This window comes from Protopterus annectens, chromosome 10.part0 (genome assembly GCF_019279795.1).
Source record: "Protopterus annectens isolate FY-2018-M chromosome 10.part0, PAN1.0, whole genome shotgun sequence".
NCBI lineage: Eukaryota > Metazoa > Chordata > Ceratodontiformes > Protopteridae > Protopterus > Protopterus annectens.
In genome coordinates this window covers 385431733-385454956 of record NC_056744.1, presented here as the reverse complement: position 1 = coordinate 385454956, position 23224 = coordinate 385431733, and the positions used below count along the sequence as shown (strand labels likewise).

The following is a 23224-nucleotide window of genomic DNA, read 5'->3' as shown; positions in this document are numbered from 1 at the left end:
GATCCCCGGGGTGTATTTCCTATTTCCCATCCACTTATCAAGATTATTCTTGAAGAGTGCTAATGAGGAACTTTGCTTGACATAGATGAGTAGCTTGTTCCAGAGTATGGGAAGTTAAATACCATCATTGTGAACTTGTACCACTATTTATTATAGGTTCATATAGATTTTTTTATTATAGGTATATATTATAGGTATACACACACACACACACACACACACACATATATATATATATATATATATATATATATATATATATATATAATTTTCCATTTTTTATTTCTGATGTTATCTTAACATTATTTCCCTCTTTTTTCTTTTTTCTTAAATCACTATTAAAATCCACCACTAATATTTCCAGATTCACTCCAACATAATTTATTTTTTTTAAAACATAATTCCTCTTTTCTTGTGACATATGCATATACTGCAGTGATTCTTTGTACATATTTTTTTATCTTGTATCTATCATAGTTCGACCCAGTTCTACTGTAGTGTAAACTAAAACTATTGGTTTCTTGACATTACTATACCTAATCCTGAACATTTATCTTTTCCCATATTCTAAAGAATGTCACCATTAACACAGTTCTTGTTTGCAACCTTTATTCTTCTGTTAGTATTCTTGTATCTTCTAATGTAGTAATATGCATACCATTCTAGTACACCTAATCTTCTTTTAATATTATTTATACAGTTTACATTTATAGTTGGGATTTTCACATTTTCTCCTATATAAATTGTTATCCCATACTACGTCTGCCCTTTGCCTTTTTTATTTTCTTTAACAACTACACTTTTAAACTTCTTTTTATCTTACACCCTTTTTCCTATGGAATTATTTTTCCTTTAACCATTCTATTTGTCTTCACGTGATTCTTGCATTATTCACTCCACATTATTTTTTATTTTGTTCATACACTAATTTCTTTTCTTTATTTTCTTGTACTATTGTTTATGCTTAACTTCTATGCTCCATTGTATATTATGTTCACATTTCTGCTTTTGCTCTAGTTCTTTGACTTCTATGTTATCTTCACAGTCTACCCATGCATGCCCTGTGTGATCAGTTTGTATGTACCATATCACATTTCTTAGTTTCATGCCCCAGTTTATAACAAATGAAACCCTTTCTTTTGTCACAATTACTAATTAAATGATCATCTTCATCACAAAAAAGGTATCACTTGTCCCCTATATTTCCAATACTCTTACTTCCTTCTACGTGTATCATACTTGAAAGATGTATAATTTTTTCATTTTCAAAATTACACCCCATTCCCAGCCCCCAGTCCATAAACCCTATTATCATAAATGTTTGTAATGACCAAAACATCTTTGCATAAAACTTTAAAAAGTCTTTTAATACTTTCTCAACTTCCATCCAGAACTGTACAAAATTCTGTTCTTTGTCTCTGTTAAATGTTTGTGCCACATATAAGTTCCATGGATTTTAGTTTTTCTTAACTTCAAAGTGTTCTAAAAATGTTTCCATATGTTGTCCTGTCTCAGACAAAATGTCACAGTAAGTATTTTTATTAATATGTATAAACGCTCTTACCTCTTTAGGAGAAATGCCCAGAAAGGAAATTACATTATACCAAACCTCATACCTTTCAAGTTCTTTTTCTTCTTTACTGCTTAATCTTACTAAGAATTTCTTCCTTGCCATCTCTCAACTTCTCTGCTCGATTTTCCCCTTCTTTCACCCTCTGCACATACTTTTTCTTTTCTCTTAAAATATATTCCACCTCTTCTTCTTGTATTTTGTCCATAATCTCTCCCCATGAAGCTACCTCACTCTCCCATTTGCTTGGACTTATCATATCCCTCAGATAAACATCCTGCAACCCTCCTGATTGGAGGGTTGTAATCATACATCCATACTGCTATTCTAACTGAAACAGCCTTTCTTGAAACACAATTTCCAAATTCTGCACGGGTACATTCACCTTTAACTCAGCACTCCACTTTGGTTTCCTCTTGGTTGACAACTCTTTTCTTCCATCTCTGCCATTATATTGTTTTGTGAATGATGTGACTCCTTCACTTGCAAAACAACCTCATTCCCATTGAAGTCATCTCCTTCACCAACCATCTCCTTTTCGCCATTGTAACTCACCATGTTTCTTCCTGCTTCTCCAAGCCACCTCTGCACTCAGACTGGAAGTAGCAACTGCAAACATAAACTGCATCCCCTTACTGTATGAGTATGGGTGCTTTATTTAAAATTCATAATATACATTTGCATTATTTACAATTATATACAATTACTTTACATATTTTTTTATTTTTACATATTTAACCCCCCACTGCTTTTTTCCGTAACCAAAGTTGTATTTTTTCAAAAATGTCTGACGGACCATTTTCCATTAAATCTTATTTTATTTAACCTCTCATCCCAAATAATTCATATTATACAAAACGACTTTTCATCCAATTTGTCCGCATCTTTTTGTTTTGCATTTTCCCGGAACACAAGGATAAACTGATAGAAAAATGCTCATGACAGGTCTGTAATATAGAATGAGCATTTTTGTTCCTTTATTTCAACTGGAACTTCATCAGATAGCTAACTCAATGAAAAACAGTGTTTCAGTAGTCATTAGTAAGCTGTCATATTCACTGAACAATTAAGACAATTAAAACACTCAGTTCCCTAAAACAGTTAAGTCCTGCAAATTACTTGTGATGTTACAATGAGGAATTGAGACTTAAAAGCAAAATATTTGATTGTTTATACCCTTCAAGGGACCTGCTTTACATAAGTAATAAATAATTAATGAATAGTAAACTACACAAACAGGAATAAATACTGAAAGTAAAACTCTAAAAAAAAATACAGTAAATATACATACAATAGTGAGTCTACCTAATAAACATTGCATTACAGTATATTATATTACATCAGCTCTCAGTTCCAAAATGCTTTGTTTCCACCTCGCCACAATATATACATATTCTTTCTTCTGTCTTCTTATATGGCATATTCGCTATTACTAGATGCTTATTTATGGATAATCTCCATAAAAAAATCTGTGGATTCAATAAATTCCCCACATCTCTTCATTCTTGCTTTTACTGCTTTTTATTTTAAATCTTATCCGTTATAGTTTCATACCATTCTTTTCTATTCTTTTCTATATTGTTAATATCAATTTTCATAGTAATATTTTCTGTTGATAAATTGTCATTTCTGCATTCTTTATACTTTTTTTTATCTTAAGCAAGTTAAGTTTCTGCTAAGTTTCTCTATATTTTTCTTTTGTTATATTTACTATCAATCTGTTTTGTGTTTCTTTTATCCACATGAGTACTTAATGCAGATTCAGTGATGCTAAATATACAATCAGGTTTATTAAACCCAGTTCTCTTCCATTTATTGAAACTTAAACAATTCCTCTTTTAATTGGTTTAATCTCAAACCCCATATGAAGGAGAACCATATAGATATTCATTCCCTTTCAAATTCTGTTGGACTCAAAAATACACTTTGCCAAATAAGCTAATTTTCCTAATATTACTGAATTCAGTGAACATTCATTCTTTTTGCATGTAAGCTTCAATGTTTGCCAAAATAAACACATTTGTCTTATTTTATTTAACCTTTGTTATTCGCTACCAAACTTTATTCCTAACATTTCTATTTCTTCCTTATTAAATTGAATTCCTTCTGTTATTTCTGAATGTCCAGTCCTTTACTTTTTTTTATTAATATTCAAACCTAATACTTATAATTTGCAAAAACAACAATGGAGGAAACAAAGTGCCAACCACAACACAGAACCAACGAAAACAAAGCACCAGTCCTGAGAGGTATAAGAAATAAAATAAAGCAGAGGTTGGAATGGACAGCCATTTATTCATGTTCACATAAACGCCAAATACATAAAAAACAAGCGTTTTCGTCCCACATGGACTTCATCAGAATAAGAATAAAACAGCCCTCCTCTCCTTGTATATATATGCCCTTCCCCCTTCCTTTAATTAAACAATTAACCCAATGAAACTCGTTAACAACCACAAACAGTTAGAATTCTACTTAGTTTGTATATAAAATCCTACTCAATATATATATAGGTAATCCTTTAGTTAAAATTTGTGTTAAAAACAATTTGAAATCACAATAGAAAATTATATGTTAGAATAAAAATACAAGTAAAATGAATCACAGGATATACAAGGTTTTAAAAAATAACCTATTGCCTGAGAACCAACCAAACTAATCCACCCAGTTGCTGGTCAGAAACCACCATCTAGTGGCCAAATCCCCATATAACACCTACAACTTAGCAGCCCCTCATCTTCAAAATTGGGACAATCGATATGTGTTCATTAAGAACAGGGAATTGGCCGGCCTCCAGTACCAACCATTCACTACCACCCTTACTTTGTTTTTATTATACACCAAAACCAAAACATTAATCATCTTTTTACTTAAATTATATTGTTGTAAAATTTCCCATACTACTACATGCTGTATTTTATCAAATGTTTTGCTAATCTCTCCTAACACTCTAGCTTCTCCTTTTCCTGTTGTCACATCCTGTACTATTTCTTACAGTCATTAGTATTTCTTGACCTCCCTTTCACACCAAAATGGTTTCAATCAATAACTTGTTACTTTATCTGTAATTCTGTTTTGTATTATCTTCATACATCTCTTATATTTTACGTTGTTTTAACACAATAGATCTCCAGTTCTTTATAACTGCATTGTCTCCCTTCTTGCATATAAACTTCATTATACCCATATATATTTTTCATCTTCCATACCTTTTTGTAACCATTCATTGAAAACTTCCAGTAGATATATTTTTTGCCATTCATTCATATTGTTATTCAGCAAATATCCAGATGTTCTTCGTGTTTCACTGTTGCAGTCATTACATTAGGGTAATCTGCTGGCAGGTTGCCCTCAGTCGGCCTGATTAACAAAGTCTTGGGTCCTGCATCAGTTGCTATCCCTTCTTCCATGGCATCAGGTCGTCAGGGGTATAAAACATGCAGCCGATGCCATTACATCAAGTGCCCGTCGGCCGACTCCTGAAATTTTCGTTTTCAAGTTTCAGAACCAAAGTCTTCAACTTAAAGCTAAGTACCCTGTTGGGGAAACTTTTCTTGCTCCTTACCGATGTCAGTAAAAGTTAATAATTGCATTACTTATGGAAAGCAAATACCTCATAGAGATTTTCATTCGTACTGCATTCCTTGCCTAGGTCCTGACCACGACGTACCTTGCTGTCAGATTTGTGCTTTATTTAATCCGCGCACTATCCGTCATCAGTATATTTTTGCCTCTAAATATTTCGGTTCTTGGTTTAATTATCCAGAAATGTCGTTGGTTAGCCATTCGACTACCGGGATTCCGAAAAAATGCTAAGATAAAGACAGAGACAGGCCGCCGAGGTCCAAAACTGCCGATGACGCTTCTCTTAAGCCAGTCGCCAGTTCGCTGGTACTCAGGCACTTTCGTAGCCTCTGATACCCGCTACTTCTGATTCGCAGGCCTCTACTGAGACCCATTCGGAGTCCGGTATGCCGCTAGATACTTCAACTATGGAACCCGCAGATGTCTCTACCTTGGTTGGGTCTGAAGCCGCTGTGCAGGCACCGGCTTCTGAGGGTGTAATCAGGCCTACAAACTTAAATATTAAAACAACACCTCCTTCATTACTAAGGCCTAAATTTCGATCCATGTCTAAAAAAACAATGTCCAGGCCACATGCTCAGGCCCCTATTCCTAAAAAACAAATGATAAAAATGGCTGAAGACCTAATAACTCTAATCAGGGGTAGTCAACCCCCCCCCCCCCAAGAGGCCTAGGGCTGAGCTTGATTATGAATCTTCTGATCAGGATTCTGTTTCTTCTGACTCTTCTGATGACCCGGATTTGTCCATACCTACTTATGAGGAATCTGATGCAGAGGATTCCATTCCCTCTGCTTCCCCTTCTGAGGATTTTTCTTTTGGGGAAACATTACATACTTTATGGGAGCATTTTCACTGGGAAAGCCAGGAATTTTCTGATTCAAAAAAGAGGCTTAGGGATTTCCTTCTTCTACCTCAGCATAGGCCTTTGGCTATACCTTCTGGACTAGACATTGTTGATGACGTTTTCTCGGAATCCAGTTTGGCCCCTGATTCCCTGCCTCCTGCTCCTAGTAAGCCTGACAGATACTACAGGGTTCCTGAGTCCCACAAGTTCCTTTTCAAAAATCTTGTTGCAGATCCAGAGACCATTTCTCAGGGGCCCAAGGACATTAAGGCTTCTACTGCTAAAACTCCTACCCCTTCTGATAGAGACTCCATGGCACTGGATAGATGGGGTAAAAAGGTTTATACTTCTGCAACCGTGGCAATCAGAGCTTTAAACTGCCAATTTCATATGTTAAAATATCAGCAACATATTATTGGACTGCTTTAACAGAAAATGATGTTGATTTCTGACTGTGTGGAAAATAAAGATTTACAGGACTTAATGCATTCTGCTGAACAAGTTGGAAACCATACTTTGCAATGTGGTTTTGATTCTTTAGAGGCCTCTTGCAGGGCTGCTGTTACTGGGTCTGTGCTTAGAAGGCATGCTTGGCTTAAGGAGCAATCTTTGCCTGATCACGTTAAAGCTAAATTGCTAGATGCTCCTTTAAATCGGGACTGCCTATTTGGCAACAAGGCTAAATAAGTTCTTAAAAAGATGGAAGATAAAGCTAAATCTATGCAAACTGTTAAAGATTTTTACAAGTGCAACCTCCTAGATTTAGTAGGTACTGGCCTACTAAGAATTGGTCCTTTCCAGTCCCTCCCAGGTCTTCTCAGGCCAAATCCAGACACAGCAAAAACCCCAGGTTTCAGTCCCAGGGGACTCTCAGAACCAAGCAGTGGGGGGCCTCCACTTCCAAATCTGGAAATAACAAGACACCCCCCTATGGTAAACAGTCTCAATGACTTCCTTTTAAAAGTACCAAGCACTTATCTTCTGACCGCCCCTTTGGGTGGAAAGATTACTCTTCATGCAAAGAACTGGGAACTCATAACCCAGGACAAATAGGTTTTAAATATAGTGTCCCAGGGATACAGATTTCATTTCCACATGTTGCCAACACCAAATGGGTGGCCAGACCTGCCCCCAAATCAGTGGGCAGAGGCTCAAAAACAAGTACTTTCCCTCTTAAGCATGGGGGCTATTCAACTGGTACCAGAAGATGAAAAGGGACAAGGTTTCTATTCCAGGCTTTTTCTGGTACCCAGAAAAGACAAATCATGGCGTCCAGTCCTGGACCTGTCTACTCTAAACACCTTTCTGGAGATTCCAAAATTCAAGATGCTGACTCTTCATCAATTACTTCCTATGCTAAACAAAGATGCCTGGTTGGCAACACTAGATTTAAAAGAAGCATACCTGCACATCCCAGTCAGGGAATCTTGCAGAAGATACCTATGCTTCAAAGCAGGCTGCACGCATTGTCAGTTCTCTGCACCGCACTTTGGCTTGTCTACTGCACCCAGGGTATTCACAAAGTGCCTGGCTCCAGTTATTGCATTTTGCAGGCAAAGAAGTATTCAAATATACCCATACCTGGACAATTGTCTAATTCAGGCAGAAAGCCAGGGCATACTTTTAAATCATCTGGCGTTTGTAAAAAGGGTTCTAACTTGTCTGGGGTACACCATAAACAAAAATAAATCACAACTGGTACCCTGTCAACAACTTACATTCCTGGGAGCAAGCTTGAATACAACTTCCCAGATGGCTTACCTTACGCCAGAAAAGCAAATTCATTTGGTAACCTATTTCAAACAAGTGGCCACAAAAACCCTGCTATCTGCAAGACAAATACTGCAAGCCTTGGGGGTTCATGGCCTCCTGCATTCTTCTAATTCCATATGCAAGACTGCATATGAGGAAACTGCAGTGGTATCTAAAAAGCCTATGGAGTCAACATTCTCACAGCCTGGAAACAATGATTCCTATCATACCTTGCCTATGCCTAGAGTTCCTCTGGTGGAGAGAGACCTGCCACTAAAACAAGGGACTACCATTTACACTACCCCCTGCCGCGCAAACCCTAACAACAGATGCATCAGACTATGCATGGGGGGCTCATCTGGCAGGGAAGTGCATTCAGGGCAAGTGGAACCCAAGTCAAATGCACCTACATATCAATCAAAAAGAAATGTTAGCTGTACAGAATGCTCTGACAGCCTTCAAGGACTACATTCTTCCAGGACACCTAATGGTAAAGACGGACAACACCATGGTTATGTGATACATAAACAAGCAGGTGGGTACACATTTCTACCCCCTCTGAAGACTAGCCATGGCATTGTGCACCTACAAGCTCAATTCTTGCCAGGAAAATGAAATACACTGGCAGACGGACTAAGCAAAAATCTCATGGACCCACACGAATGGAAACTGGAACCAAGGATTTTCAACATGTTGACAAGCGAATGGGGGAGCCCAGACATAGATCTATTTGCCTCCCTCCAAAACTACCAGTTGGACAAGTTTTGCACAAGGATTCCTCACAAACAAGCCTGGAAAGTGGATGCTGTGTCCTTCAGCTGGAAAAGCCTGTCAGTCTACACCTTCCCCCTGCTACCTCTGCTTCCCAAAGTTCTACTAAAAGTCAAACAGGACAAACCAAGGATGATCTTGATTTCTCCAGACTGGCCGCGCCAACACTGGTACCCCCTCATGCGCAGTGTGTCATAGTTATCTCCATGGCACCTGCCTCAGACCCCTTCCCTGCTGTCCCAGCAGGAGAACCAATTTCTGCACCCTCAGCTTCCAACATTGAACCTTGCAGCCTGGCTAATCATTTAAAGTCAACCTTTTCATCCCTCAGCAAACGTGTGATGGATGTCATCTTAGAGGCAAGGGAAACCTAGTACTAGAAAATCTTATGCTGACAAAGGGAAAAGATTCTGTGCCTGGAACCAATCTCAAGGGATGAGCACAGCAGCGGCCAATTTACCTCAAATTTTACAATACTTAACTGAGATGCTTCACAAGGGCCTGTCTTTTTCCTCTGTTAAAATCCATGCCTCAGTCATTTCGGCACATTATAACACAGAACCTCTCCTCTTCTCTCATCCTCTGCTTATGCAGTACCTCAGAGGGGCAAAAAACTTGAGACCACCCAGGAGAGCTCCAACCCCTGCCTGGGACCTTAACTTTCTATTGGAGAACCTCACTCTGCCTCCTTTCGAGCCAGCTGCTACTGCAGAGTTAAAATTTCTTTCTTGGAAAACAGCCTTCCTTTTAGCAATCACTTCAGCTAGAAGGATATCTGAATTACAGGCCCTTATGGCACTGGAGCCTTTCTTCATCTTTCATGCGGACAGGGTGTCACTCAGGACCAATCCATCCTTCATGCCCAAGGTGGTATCCAGTGTGGCTCTTAATCAGTCCATTCATTTGCCAACATTCTTTCCCAATCCACAGAATAAAGGGGAATGGATTCTGCATTTCTTGGATGTGCACAGACAACTTAGATTCTACTTGGACAGGACTAAACCTCAAAAAAAATATGAACAACTGCTGGTAGCATTTGCTGCAGAGGGGAAGGCTGTTTCAAAACTAACCATTTCTAACTGGATCAGCCATTGCATTCATTTCTGCTATAAGCACCATGGAAAACCTATCTCCCAGGGGATCAGATCTCACTCCACCAGGGCTGCATCTACTTCTGCAGCCTTTCTCAGAGGTGTTCCTACCAGGGCCATCCTAGAAGCTGCTACCTGGAATTATGTACATACTTTCACCAAGCATTATCATTTACCAGTTTTCCATAAATACAGAGCAGGCTTTGCCACTGCTGTCTTGCAGGGCCTTATAGCTGGCCTTAATTTTATATAAACTCCTCCTCCCAACCATAGCTTTGGGAATCTACCCAAATGTAATGACTGCAACAGTGAAACCTGAAGAACATAGTACAGTTTATGTACACTTACCATAAATGTAGATATTCAAGTGTATTCACTGTTTCAGTCCTGGTTGCCCTCCCTCCAGCCCCCTAATTTCTTCTGGCTATACCTCTACTTTTCTTTACTATGCTTAAAAGCCTTTTTGGTGTATTTGCTTTTTGTTGGAGGTATACCTTTGTGTTTTTTATGTTTATTTACTCCCCATTAGGGGGGCACCTGACATCTGGGGCAAGAAAAACTGATGTAATGGCATCGGCTTCATGTTTTTATACCCCTGACATCATGGAAGAAGGGACAGCAACCGACGCAGGACCCAAGACTTTGTTAATCAGGCCGGCTGAGGGCAACCTGCCAGCAGATTACCCTAATGTAATGACTGCAACAGTGAATATACTCGAACATCTACATTTATGGTAAGTGTACACAACTGTACTTTCCATCTTTTCCTGTAGCAGCTTCTAGATTTTATCTTTTAACACCTTTTTACTTCTGTAATAGTAATTCTTTTTCCATTTGTTCATTATCTTCTTTAACTATTTTAATTCCATTATGTGTCCTTTTGTTTTCAAGTTTAAAAAATGTTTTCATTATAACATTTCTTATTAATTGCATTATTTCTTTTTGTGTTTTCACTATATTTCCATCCTCATTTCATAACTCGCTTATTATTCTATTATTTTCTTTTACCATCTTACTTAGATAAGGTGCTATTTCATCTTTCTTCCCTTGTAAGAAATATATTTGTTCAGACAACATCCTCCTTAATCTTTTGTTGGTTCACTTCATATATTTTTTCTTTCTTTTTTAACTCATGTCTGTTGTTATAGCTTTAAATATTTGATCATTCATATCTTTATAATTACATCCATTTTGTTTTCTTTTCATTCTTTGCAATTCCAAAACCTCTTTTTTTATATTTTTCTTTTAAAATTGTCCACCAGCTTGTCCAGTCTTTGTAAAACCTTCTTATATTTATATGATCTGACCATAGTTGTAAAATTCTTTTTATATATTTTCATTTAATTTTTTTTTCATTTATTCTTTTAATACCTTTTCCTATTTTTATATTTCCTTCCTTATCTTGCACTTCTACCCATATTTCTACACGGTTTGAAAAACCTGTATTTTTTTACTTCTTTATATAATACTTTTAGACTCTCTGATAATATAAAATAGTCAGTTTATGTCCTCAAATTACCCTTTTTATGTGTCCACTGCTTATTATTCCATAAGTACACTTTTCCACTTTTAATTATTTCTGAAACAACTTTAACATCTGCTCTTTCTTCCTGTGTCTTAAATCACAGTTAAAATCTCTTGCCAATATACAGTAATATGCATATTAACACAAACGTAATTAAGAATTTTCCTAAACATAATTTTCTTTTGTTTTTGTGTAACATGCACATATAATGCCACAGTTCTACATACTTGATTCTTCAGTTTTATATCTATTAACGATCTTCCTAATACTTCTAATTTAAAATGTAATATTTTAATATTTTCTTTACTTAAAATTGGTATTCCTAAACATTTTCCTGTATGTTACGTTTCCTTCCCATAATTAGTTTACTTGTATTCTGTCTTCTTCTGTCAGATTTTATTCTTGATGCTATTCACATTTATAGATACGATTTTTTTCACTCTATAAAGAGTATTTTGTTCTTCATTCTTTTCCTTTCCTGTTTTCTCCTATTCCTATATTTTTAAATTTACATTTTCTAATTTTTCCCAATAGAATTTGTTTTACTTTTAATTTGCACCCATTTCTCTTCTCCCTCTTCACTTGAATTACTTATCTCTTCTTTTTCTATTTCTTACCTTACATTTTCTTATTTGTTATGTCTTTCTCATTATCATTTTGTAACATTTCTTTTATCTTCTATCCCTGCTTCATTTACTGTACTTTCCTCTCTTTCTTGTGCATTATGTTCTTTTGCCTAACAATCCATCCATGAATGTCCTATTCTTTCACATTTAATGCATTTTAATTCACGTTTTGCCTCATGGCCAACTGTACCACAAATAAAATTATTAATCAACTGATGATCTTTACTACAAAAAACATGTTTTTGGTTGTCCACAGTATTTTACCAAACCTCTGTTTCCTTCTACAGTAATTACACTAGGCACATGTATTTTATCATTTCACATTTGCAATACAGCTCCACATTTCCATCCCCAGTCCATAAACCTCTATCAAAAATCTTAGTAATGTTTACTTCTCTACACACAATTTCTGTACGAAATTAAATATATATTTTCTTTTTTGCTTCTCTATTAAATGCTTGTAATACAAGTTCCAGGGATTTTCATTCCTTTTTTCATATTGCTCTAAGAATTCTCCATATAATGTGCTTCTTGTGACAAAAATTTCACAAGAAGAGTTTTTATTAATACAAATAAAAGCTGGGTTCAAAACCCAGTGGTGAAATGACACTGCCCCACATTTCATACCTGTCCAGCTCTTTCTCTGTCTTACTACTTATCCTTATGCAGTATTTTCTTCTTACTTACATTCTCTTTTCCTCTTTACTTTCACCTCCTTTTACAATTTGTGCATATGATTTATTTCTTTTATTCTTATTTCTTGTGCTTCCTCCTCTTGTATTCTCTCCATTATTTTACCCCATGATGCTGCCTTCTCACTTTGAGGTTCACTCTGCTCAATTAGATCTTTTAAATGTACATCCTGCAACCCCCCCCCCCCAACTGAGGGTTGTAACAACAACTGCTGGTACTGTTGCAAACAAATGTTGTTGAAACAATTCCTCCAAATCCATTGTGCTTAGTTCAACTGCTTCTTTTTGCCCTTGAACTCTCTCCTGCTTTTTTTGTTAATCCTTCTCCATTCTCCATGCTCTGCTTACCACCGATTCAAATTTTGAGACATTTGTGTTTTCTCCTGTTTGACTAACAACTACAGTCATATCCAACATCTCCAAAACTCCTACTTCTTCCTCCATGTTTGCTTTCTTCCTCCTTCTGGGAGCCACCTACATGCCCAGACCAGAAAACAGGAAGTGTAGCTCAAAATTTATCCCAGTAACCTAAAGAGTAAGGGAAGTTCCTTGATGCACTGGCTAAATTCCTCCCATTAGTAGACATACCACCTCAGATCTACCATGAAAAGCAGCCACTAGCTTAGTGAGACTAACCTGGTCAAAAAAAGGATAAATTAAAAATTTTTAACCAAGAAAATCAATGGCATGTCCTCCTTAAAGGGAAGAAACTGCAAATTGTGTATATGTGTCCGACATTTGGTTGAAACATACAATATGTCAAATGGCAACTGATCAGACACTATCCATCAATCAGCAACTGATCAAAAACCAACATAAAAACAAAAATCTTCATGGGGGATACAAGTCTGCTAATTATACACATTCTAACTGTGTGATCGCACTGCAATGGGGAAAGGGGAAGTACCCCAATTCCCAAGTTACTGTTCGATCAGCTGATTTTCAAGTGGTTATGTTGGTATTTTTTGGGTTCAACAAGTTGTCAATCGGCTGTAGGTAACCCATGTGTGTGTGTGTGTGTGTGTGTGTGTGTTTGTATGTATCAATATGGGTCTACTTCAGTTGATTGAGTTACCATAACATTTATCAAAATGATAACAATGAACGTACGCAAGACTGATGGTGTACAAGAATGAAATCCATAAGATCGAAGAAACAGTCGCAGATGTTGACATAATGATTTAACACTGTACAGTCGTATGGGTTTCATGCTTGTGTGCCATCGGTCTTGTGTACATTCATTGTTATCGTCTCAATAATTTCAGGTTCGATGTTATGGTAATTCTAGCAAGTGAAGTAGACCCTTATATAAAATACTGTCTTGTTATGAAGCACTACCTAATCCAAATCAAATGTGCCAGTAACACAGTAACAACTTAAACCAGTGTTATTGTTTTTTTTTTTTCCCTAACCCCAGAATAATCATGGGGGCAAAGATACTGGCATGATTAGTTTTCTTGGAAAACTGCTTCTTACTTGTAATTCACTGAGAGAGCACAGCTGATGAGATTGCAGTGCCCCTAGTCTATATTGGCACATCACAGTCCCTTTCACTTAGAATGGAAGTCGTGAGAAATACTGTCATGTCTGATAATACTCAGCAAAGATTGAGTTACTTTATGTGCAGTGACTCTTAGCTTCCTATGTGTGTGTTACACCATCTATGAAGATTTTTTGCAAAATGATAAAGATATAACTGAGATAACATAGCCTTCTTCAAAAGTGTTTAAGTTGTGGGTCCTGTTTTCCTTCTCTGAATTAGCCAGTATGCCAGATTTCCTAGCTTGCGAAGCTCAGCTAGAGAATTTGCTTTCAGTGGTTATCATCTTTATTCACCTTCAGACTACAAAAGGCTTTAACAGGATTACTCTCTCAGGGAAGGGAAGTAATGCTGAGTTACGTAACAGCCCAGACAAAGAGAGTGGGTGTGAAATAAAAAATAAGTGCTGCAGGTAACTTGCCTATGCATCTTCCTTGACAAAAGACTTTCATCTGTGATAGGTAAAAATGATGCAACAGCAAGGAAGACAAATTCTAAAAGAAAGTACCATGAGATATCTTTCAGTCCCAGTATAGGTTCATAGATTCTTCCTAGGCCAATAATGATTAGGGTTCTTACAAGCGTAGCAGCTCACCTAAAACCCATTTGGATTCCAAGTATCATGGGGTGGGGGTGGGGTTTGGTAGTGGGGAGGTAACTAAGGAATTTGTAGGGGTGGTATTAGTTCAGAAAAACAGTATTTTATGAAGCTTTTGGGTTCATAGATGCATACTAGGCCAACTGCCCTGAGTGGCCATTGTAAGCCTATCCAATAACCTGAGGTCAGAATCAAACCTTGTAGCTTGTATCTATGAGGTTAAAATATTAACTGTTATGCCAAACCCACATGGTGTGCATTGCTGAAGATGACTAAGATAGAAATGTGATTGGGGGGATGCTAAGTCATGCCTTTGTTTTAATGTGCATTGGGGGAGGGACTCTGAGAGTGCAGTACTTATCCTGCTAACAGGTTCTGTTAATATTCAATGAAGGTTATAGTCATTAGAATGGGTATTGGTGGTATTACAAGGTGTATGAATGGGTAAGAGGTTGAGCAGGATTAGGTAATTTACAAACTTATAGGCCAAACAGATTTCACACTGCTTGCTTTATGTAACCACTATGTGCTAATCTGCAAGAGACTTTTTCAACAAGATTTTCATTCTTTGTAAACAGGTATGTAAATATATACAGTTGGAAGTTTCAAGGAAAAGTTGATGGTGCAGGTGACTTGAGTTCAGCTAGCAGCTCAGGTGCCTGTAGGAGATAGCCTAGGAGGGTGGGAGTAACTGACCATAGGTGGTTGGCCTGTTCTTGGGGCACATGGGCAGATTTGGTTTTCCACACAGTTGCTGACACTTTGAGGGAACACTAGGTCTTCATATATTGGTAACTGTGCCTGCACTGTCAGTGGTGCAGTCGCACTGCATAGCTGAGGGGAATTCGACATACAGAGGCATGCTGTCTCTTGGGAGACCGTGATCACGAAGCTCATGGGAGCTACTGAGGAGGAATTGGGGTTATTCCCAGAGGGAGAGGGTAGGTTGCTTCCAAGACAGAGCAGCAAGCTGTCCCGCTGCCTACCACTTGACGTTTGTGATCAGTTGAGATTCAGAAATGAATAGGCCATCCAACTCTCACCTTGCTTGCATATGCTCAGCTCCTGCCCTACTGAAACGATTGGACTATTTGGTGAAGGTAGAGGAGCTACCAGCGGGGTCCTTGGGAGAGGGTGAAGCAAAAAAAAAAAAAAAAATCACTGACTGGAAAGTATCATGGGGAAAGTACCCCGACACAACTCTAAGCTCAACCTGATTTTTACATTATATCTGGTTATTGTAGTTGAGAAACCTGTTGCTTTCTGTTTTAAATATTTTGCAACATATTTAATTATTGTCAGTTAATTATTATAAGTTTTAGATTTCAGCTAGCTGGTAGACCATTCCCTGTGATCCTTTGCAGAGCTCATCCTTACTTTGTCCTGATGGCTGAGTGGGCTGTGGATTCGGGTTGCTGTGTCTCTGAAAGAACAGGAAACTTTTCAAGCAAAGTCAAGGAAGTTCTCCTCAGATGGGCCCACTCCTCAGACGGGTGTGCGTCAGAGACTGGCTTCTTATTTATATTGCTTGTTTCTACCAGACCTTCTGGCTGGAGTCTTGGATGTGATTCAGGGCACTAAGAAGTTATCCACTTCTAATGCACATTCCAGGTTGGAGTTTCTTTTGCATGGACAGACATTCTGGGATACCTTATTCATTTAGTTTGATTCGTTTAGTTTGAGGTGGTCCATTCTCACTTGAGTCATGCATATAACTTGGGTCTTACATATTCAATGGACCCTGTACATGTTTCAGGTATATCTACAGACCATGTGGGTTTGGCATAATGGTTAAGGTCTTCACCTTATAAGCACAAGGTGCAGGGTTTGATTCTGACCTGGGTTTATTGGCTAGGCTTGAAATGACTCTTTCGATTAGAGGATACTTATGCCTGGCTTACAGAGCAATCTCTGATCCAAACCTAATGAATTTGCTGCATAGCCATAAATCAAATGGGACTATACCTACTCATTCCAGGGAGCTAATTATGGTCTGCAACTTGAATAGGATGTGTTGGAGGGACAGATTTGTCTCCCAGCGACTGCCTTGTCTTTGGAGTAGGCTGCTAATTTATGTGAAGCAGATCACCTCTGTGACACTTTTCAAAAAGGAACCTGGACGAGTGGATGGGGCACTGTAAATGCATACCGGGGATAGCGCCCACAACCCTCCAGGAGTCATTATTAAATACAGTTCTGGGTATTGACTAAAGTATCTATGGTATTATGTTGATATGAAATGGCTAGGCTTGAAATGACCTCCAAGTCAGTAGACTAGTAACTATGATCCTATGTTCTTGAGGAAAGTAGAACTGTGACACCTGGTATTACTATCACTTCAGGATTCTTAGTCAGCCTTCTTGTAATAGGATTCCTAAGTTCTTTCCACTTTATTTTGCCTCTGTCTTTGCTCTGAGTTTCTCTGCTGTCAGTTTTATTATCAAAAGCAGTTGTTTAACTGTTTCATTAAACGTGTAGATATTATCCAAATACTCACTTAGGTTCATAGTTTTTTATTAACTTGATGACCAGAGGAAACCATCGAAAAGCTCAGCCACCTCACCCAGTAGAAGAATAATAATGCCCTTCCAGTAAGTTGATTTTCTCTACATGTCCCCAGTGAGAAATTGTGATCACCTATGCAGTCATCCAGGCTGGTTTAAAAGGTTTGATAGTTAAAGGCAGCATATTCTAGAAACTAGGTGTACATTGTGTTAGAAAATCTGTCTGCATTTGGTGTAGTACTATAGGTTTAAGTTTCTAGAATGGGCGTTTGCTTTGCCACTAGTTCTATTTAGGTGAAGGAGTTCAAAGAGTGCTGAACCATGCATAGCCCAGAAGGCTAAGAGGAGATCATCCCTCAGGAGTTTGCATGATGCTCAGTAGAGGGACAGGGCTTATAGTCTTATTAGGATATCAAGACCAGAGATATTTTTGGTGTGAAAATGTTAAGCGCTCTCAAGCTGGTTTAGGTGTTTAGTGTAGTACATGGCAAAGGGTGTATTATATTCAATGATGGGCCTAAAAAGGGATGAATAAAGGTGGACTGTAATTTCCTCGGACCTTAATTAGATACCACAAAAACACTGCAGGGTAGACAGACTTTCTAACTACCACAGAGACATCAGGTCCCTGATGACTGTGCTAAATTAAAGTGGAGTGTAATCTATCCCGTGAGCAATAATGATAGAGTTTCTAAATGAAACTAGGCTGCATTTCTTGGTGTTGGGAATCAGCCCTTAATTAATACACCAAGCATTTGTTTGGTCCTTGCTGGAGAATTTGAAATCATCAGTAAATCTGGTTAGACAGAGCCCCTGGATACTGGCTTTTATGTCTCAGAAATGTATACAAAGGAGGAGGAGAAAATATGTTGACTTATCTGAGCTCACACTGTCATTTGGACATCATTCATAAAACATCTGGCTTCAGCATGGAATAACCGAGCTGTTCAGTATCTTTTTGTGGCAGCTGTTCTGACACAGGCGGGCATTCGGAAGTTCCTTCCTTTCCTCTTAGCACTTGGCAGCTGTTCCTTCTCTTGATCTGTAAGCCTCCTTATCTCTGCAACATTCTGACTTTTGCCTATCCTACTAAATGTTTGTTGTTTTTCTGCCACATATCTTTCTCCCTTATTTCCAAAGGTCTGCTTTCATTTTGTCTCAAGTGCTTTTCTACCACATATCTTTCTCCCTTATTTCCAAAGGTCTTTTTCATAAATATGTAAGTAAATGCCAGTGCCTTTATTTATTTTATGTTAACAAGTATGGATACATGGTCAGACATTGTTATTGGATGGGTCTCAAAGATTTCAACCAGATGTACATCTGTGATCTATAGTTTCTGTCAATCCTAGCCCAGTTATATCTTGAAGAAGAATATTTAAATTCCTCATGAACTGCTGTTACTGAAATAATATCCTGTGTACCAAATACTTTAATGTATTTCTTTAAAAACATACCTTCTCTAGTTATAGTTTCTTCTCTAGAACTCCTGACACATCCTCACTGCAGTACACTAAATTCCTATCGCCATCTATAAATAAAATGCCTGACTTAAAACTCTGTTTCTCCCAAAGATCCTCCTAAGCTCCACAACTGTAGTCTTGGGGGAATGCAGATACAGCCAAAGATGAATTTCTCTATCTGCCAATATCCTGTCATTCCATCGCTACCACAAAATATTCCATTGTTGGTTTTCTCCTCTTCTACTGTAATTGGCGCCCCTCTTCTTAGCTGCATAACAAAACCCCTTTTTATTTTGATCCCTGATATTCTGCAAAACACACATCCTTTTTTATCCAGCTAATATGTCCATTTTGGTTCATATGAGACTTGTGTGTAACGTGACAGTTTTCTATCCAACATTTTTAATTCATTCAAGCTTGTAGGACCTTTTTTGTATTTGTCCAGTTAACACCCATAGCTGCTTATGGCACCCAGATCTTTTTTGTTTCTGGCTTCTTCATCTAAGTGATTTAACAGCTAAAAATGTCATATTAAAAAGGGCATGGAGTTAACAAAATGACATTACAGTTGTTAGTGTATGATGCTCCACATTAGAAAAATCACTCATTTTTGCTTCTTATTATTCATATTTTCATAACTACAACACCTACATGCTATTGAGGGAATGGTGTGAAATGCTATGGTGGTAGACAGGAAAATTCATTTTCAGTGTCCAGTTATATCACTTTGTACTGGAGATACCTCATGTTTGTTAGTAATCATGACAATAAGCAATATTTCCATATGTACGTAATACTTCAAAAAATGACTTGTAGACTATTGCATGGCATCGGGTGAAACCTTAGATATTGTTGAATAAATCTGTCACTGATACTTGAACTGTAAGTTGCACATCTTGACAGATATTGTGTTATTTATATTGCTAATTATACAGTCAAGCATATGTTTTCATTTTTCTGTAAATATCTCAATAAATATGCATTGAGAGAGGAATTTCTTGCTTTCATGTCTAAGAGTGTGTTTGGTTAACAAAAGTGTTCTAACAGTATATGTCTAGTTTGTATAGTTTACAAGGTTTGACAATTTGTTTATGAAAGTTTAGCAAAACTTGTAACTCTGGGTTTGTGTACAGTATAATATATTATTCATGGAAAGTGCACTGACTGTTACTGTAAAGAGTGCTTCTTACTGATAACATTGCTATTTGTACAGTTTTAATAGCTCTTATTGTTAAAAATGTACTTACATTTGTTTATTTTATGCTTTTAAGTTGATTTTTCAGAAAATACTCTGGAATCAAGGATGTGTGTAGGCTGCTAGAGATGTGACATTCCACACCACCCTGGTGCTAATGAAATAATTCAAATCCCTACTCATTTTGTTCTTGTAAGGCTATATTTACATGTCATGTTTAAATTAACAATGTAGGCAATCAGTTTAATGCGACCATCATTTATTCATTATCCTTTTGTTGTATATATTCTTTCTTCTTACTTACTAAGGATGTTCTTAACATATGTATTTGGGTAGTGGATTATTACTGGATAGAGGAATATTATGTTGCCTTATGAAGATCAGCTTTCTTTGCACAATTCCTTACTTTCTAAAAAATCAATCAGTAAAAACAAAATGATAACTCCAGCACAGCTAGAACTTCCAATGAGTGACCTCCCAAACCTCTTGTATCAGAGGCACATGGGATATGTGCAAATGACATTTATGAACATCAGGCGTTTCAGGTAATTGGTGATTCTGAATGCCCATGACTTGTTTCTTCATTTTAATGGACAATTTCAGGCCAATAAAGCCAAACCCCACTAGCTGTGGATATGCATATTTCAGCCTTGTTATGACCTCGTCAGCACAGCACAAGCAGAGTGTTTGATTAACCATAAAAAACACAGGGCTGTTATACCCAGCTGATGTCCATTATCATTAGGATCACTGCAAAAATATCCCAAACAACAATCTAAAAAAGGACAATCTCAACACGTTTATGTCCAGTTGTGTCACTTCTCATTTTTTAGAAGCTTTCCTGACCAAGATGAGTGCAGGTTGAGCTTTAAGGTACTAATAAGAGTGTTACATATTTTTGCCACCTAAGCAGGTAAGGTGAGAAGGCTCTAGAAGAGTCTGTTTTCATGGCTCAAGAGTGTACATTACAACATTTACCAGCTGGTTGGCAAGCTCTATCCTGCACATAGTGTAGCTTATTCCCTTGGGCTGTTACCTCCTTGACCATGCGCTTCTGAGGCCTGTCCATTAAGTGTGGCTGTACTTCAGCCTGATGATCAGCCATTCTTTTCACTTGATACAAAATATCATTGCCCAGAAGAAATTTTGGAATGACAGTCCTGTAGATATGGATTTCCTGGTGACATTATACTAGGATCTTACCATCTTCCCTGGAAAAACAGTCACAGCATTCGTTATGTGAAGGCCTGCTAACTGAGCATAGTCATAAAGATGAGTTTAAGTAGGTATCCACCCTAACTCCAGATCCTTTAGATAACCCCTGTCTGTCTGTCATAGCTCCATTTTTGATGTTTCACTTTTACCGTTACATTTTGGGTTCTTCCAAGTCCCCCTTTTTTGGGGAGCAACTGAGAGAAGTGTAAAGGGAAGATACACCCCTCTTTGTTCTGCTTTCTTTTGTCATTTGGTTTGACAACAAATGGTCATAGGAAAACTATTTTATAGAGCAAAACTAGATGAATGCTCTTTAGAAAGGAAAAGGTTAGTTTCATATGTTTGATCAAGGTTTTCGCCAATTGACATTGTTTAAAAAAAATCTGTAGGTGACATTTAATGACATTGTCATTTCTTGGGACTTGCACTATTCCCACAGATGCAGCAACAACATTCAGTTAAAGAATTCTATTTTGCTCATTTTTGTTCAAGGAACTAGCACTTGGTAAGATACGTGAAGAATGCTGACTGAGCACATCTCTGTTACCTGATCTCATTGATTCTTTCGTAGTTTATTGTTGATGAGGATTGTAGGGGGGACTGTGTGCCTGAGGGGTTTAGATTAGACTAATCTGCCAGTTATTATTATGGAACATGGTGCGACCACAGGCCTATGAGAAGGTCATTTGCATTCCAGTCTTATTCAGTGACCAAACTTGATGTGCTGTTTGTGTGTGCAGGTCTGTGTGCACTTGAGTGTCTGTCTGCTTGTTTGCATGTGTGTATGTGTGTGTGTGTGCGCGCGCATGTTATTTGGTGTGTGTGTGTGTGTGTGTGTGTGTGTGTGTGTGTGTGTGTGTGTGTGTGTGTGTGTGTGTGTGTGTGTGTGTGTGTGTGTGTGTGTGTGTGCTTGCTGTACATAATGGAATGTTCATTTGCAGTTTTCTGAGATTTAGGTTGTGGTTTCACACGATAAGATATAAATGGCCTTTGTGCATGATGATCTAAAGAAGGCTGCCTGATTTCTTTTAAAGTCATAGCACCATTCCAGTACACCATTAAAACCACATTCCATCTTGCAATAAAAGAACAAATACCTTATTGTACACCTTCATTAAATGTTTGTATGTTATGTCTTTTACAAGGATAACCTTTTGGTGGTGGTATGCATAGGTATCTAAAATGATGGAGCTATGTATGTCAGAGCAAATGATTTTTATTTGGGAATAGAAATGCCAAAATTCAGTATGAAACCTAGTATAAGTAAAATACAAAAATGCCATTTTTGTATGTATTTACTTACTGAGTGATATCTATGGTGATTTAACATCTGGTACACTCTGAACAGGACACCAAACTCATTCACTCCAATGGAGCTCAGGAAGTTTGCACTGTAACTTCCAATGGGCGGAGCCTAAGCCTTTTCACAGAATCAAATTATGACCTCACTTTTCAAACAATTGTTCATATGTCTGGTATTATAAGGGTTACTTAAAGAAGTGGTAAATGTCAAACTCTTCAGCACAAACTCTTTTTACAGTGGTAGTATTCTTTAGCTTTGATGTCTTGAAATGAATTTTATAAATCACAGTAAACACAGTAACTATTAAATCTGTAATATTTTCTAAACAACTTACAATATTTCAGCAACCATTTAAGTTGAACGCATACTGTCAGCAGCATTTTGTTCATCTAGCTAGGAGCTATTATATGAGGCTAAGGAGTTCTGTCTGTGTTACTTATTGTTGAGATATTTAGAAAAATGTGAAGATTATATCTATATAAATTAATATTATAAAAACAAAAGTTAATATTTATTTACCTGTGGTAGGCAGGTGTCAAATATTAATGCAGTTGAGTTTGCCATTGTGTAATTTATAAGATGAAATATTTTAAAACCTTGTACATAGCATGGTTTTGGAATTATTGATGCAGATATGAACAAGCAATATTTGACACCTAGAGGCATCAATAGGTGTTAACTGCAGATGCACCTGGAAGTGTCACTCAGATGTAATGAGTTAAATCTTATATCTCGATTGATATCCTTCTTCCATATTAGATGTTTACCTTCTTAGTGAGGCGTTCCTAGCTCCCACTCTGTTCTTTAGTTCTGACAGTACCTCAGTATTTCATGTACTTTTCTAGTTGGTGGCATGCACTCAGAGGTGGCACTGAGTGATGGCTATTTCTGCAGAATAACAGTGTACCTGTCTTTGTTCTATTTTGGAGTAAAGTATGAAAAACATTC

The 23224-nt window shown here is 37.5% G+C and overlaps 1 protein-coding gene across 3 annotated transcripts in view; it reads left to right on the top strand.

Moving 5' to 3' along the window:
• EDEM3 (ER degradation enhancing alpha-mannosidase like protein 3) overlaps window positions 1–23224 on the top strand; it is a 1015437-nt gene that overhangs the window by 988079 nt on the left and 4134 nt on the right. The window lies entirely within an intron of this gene.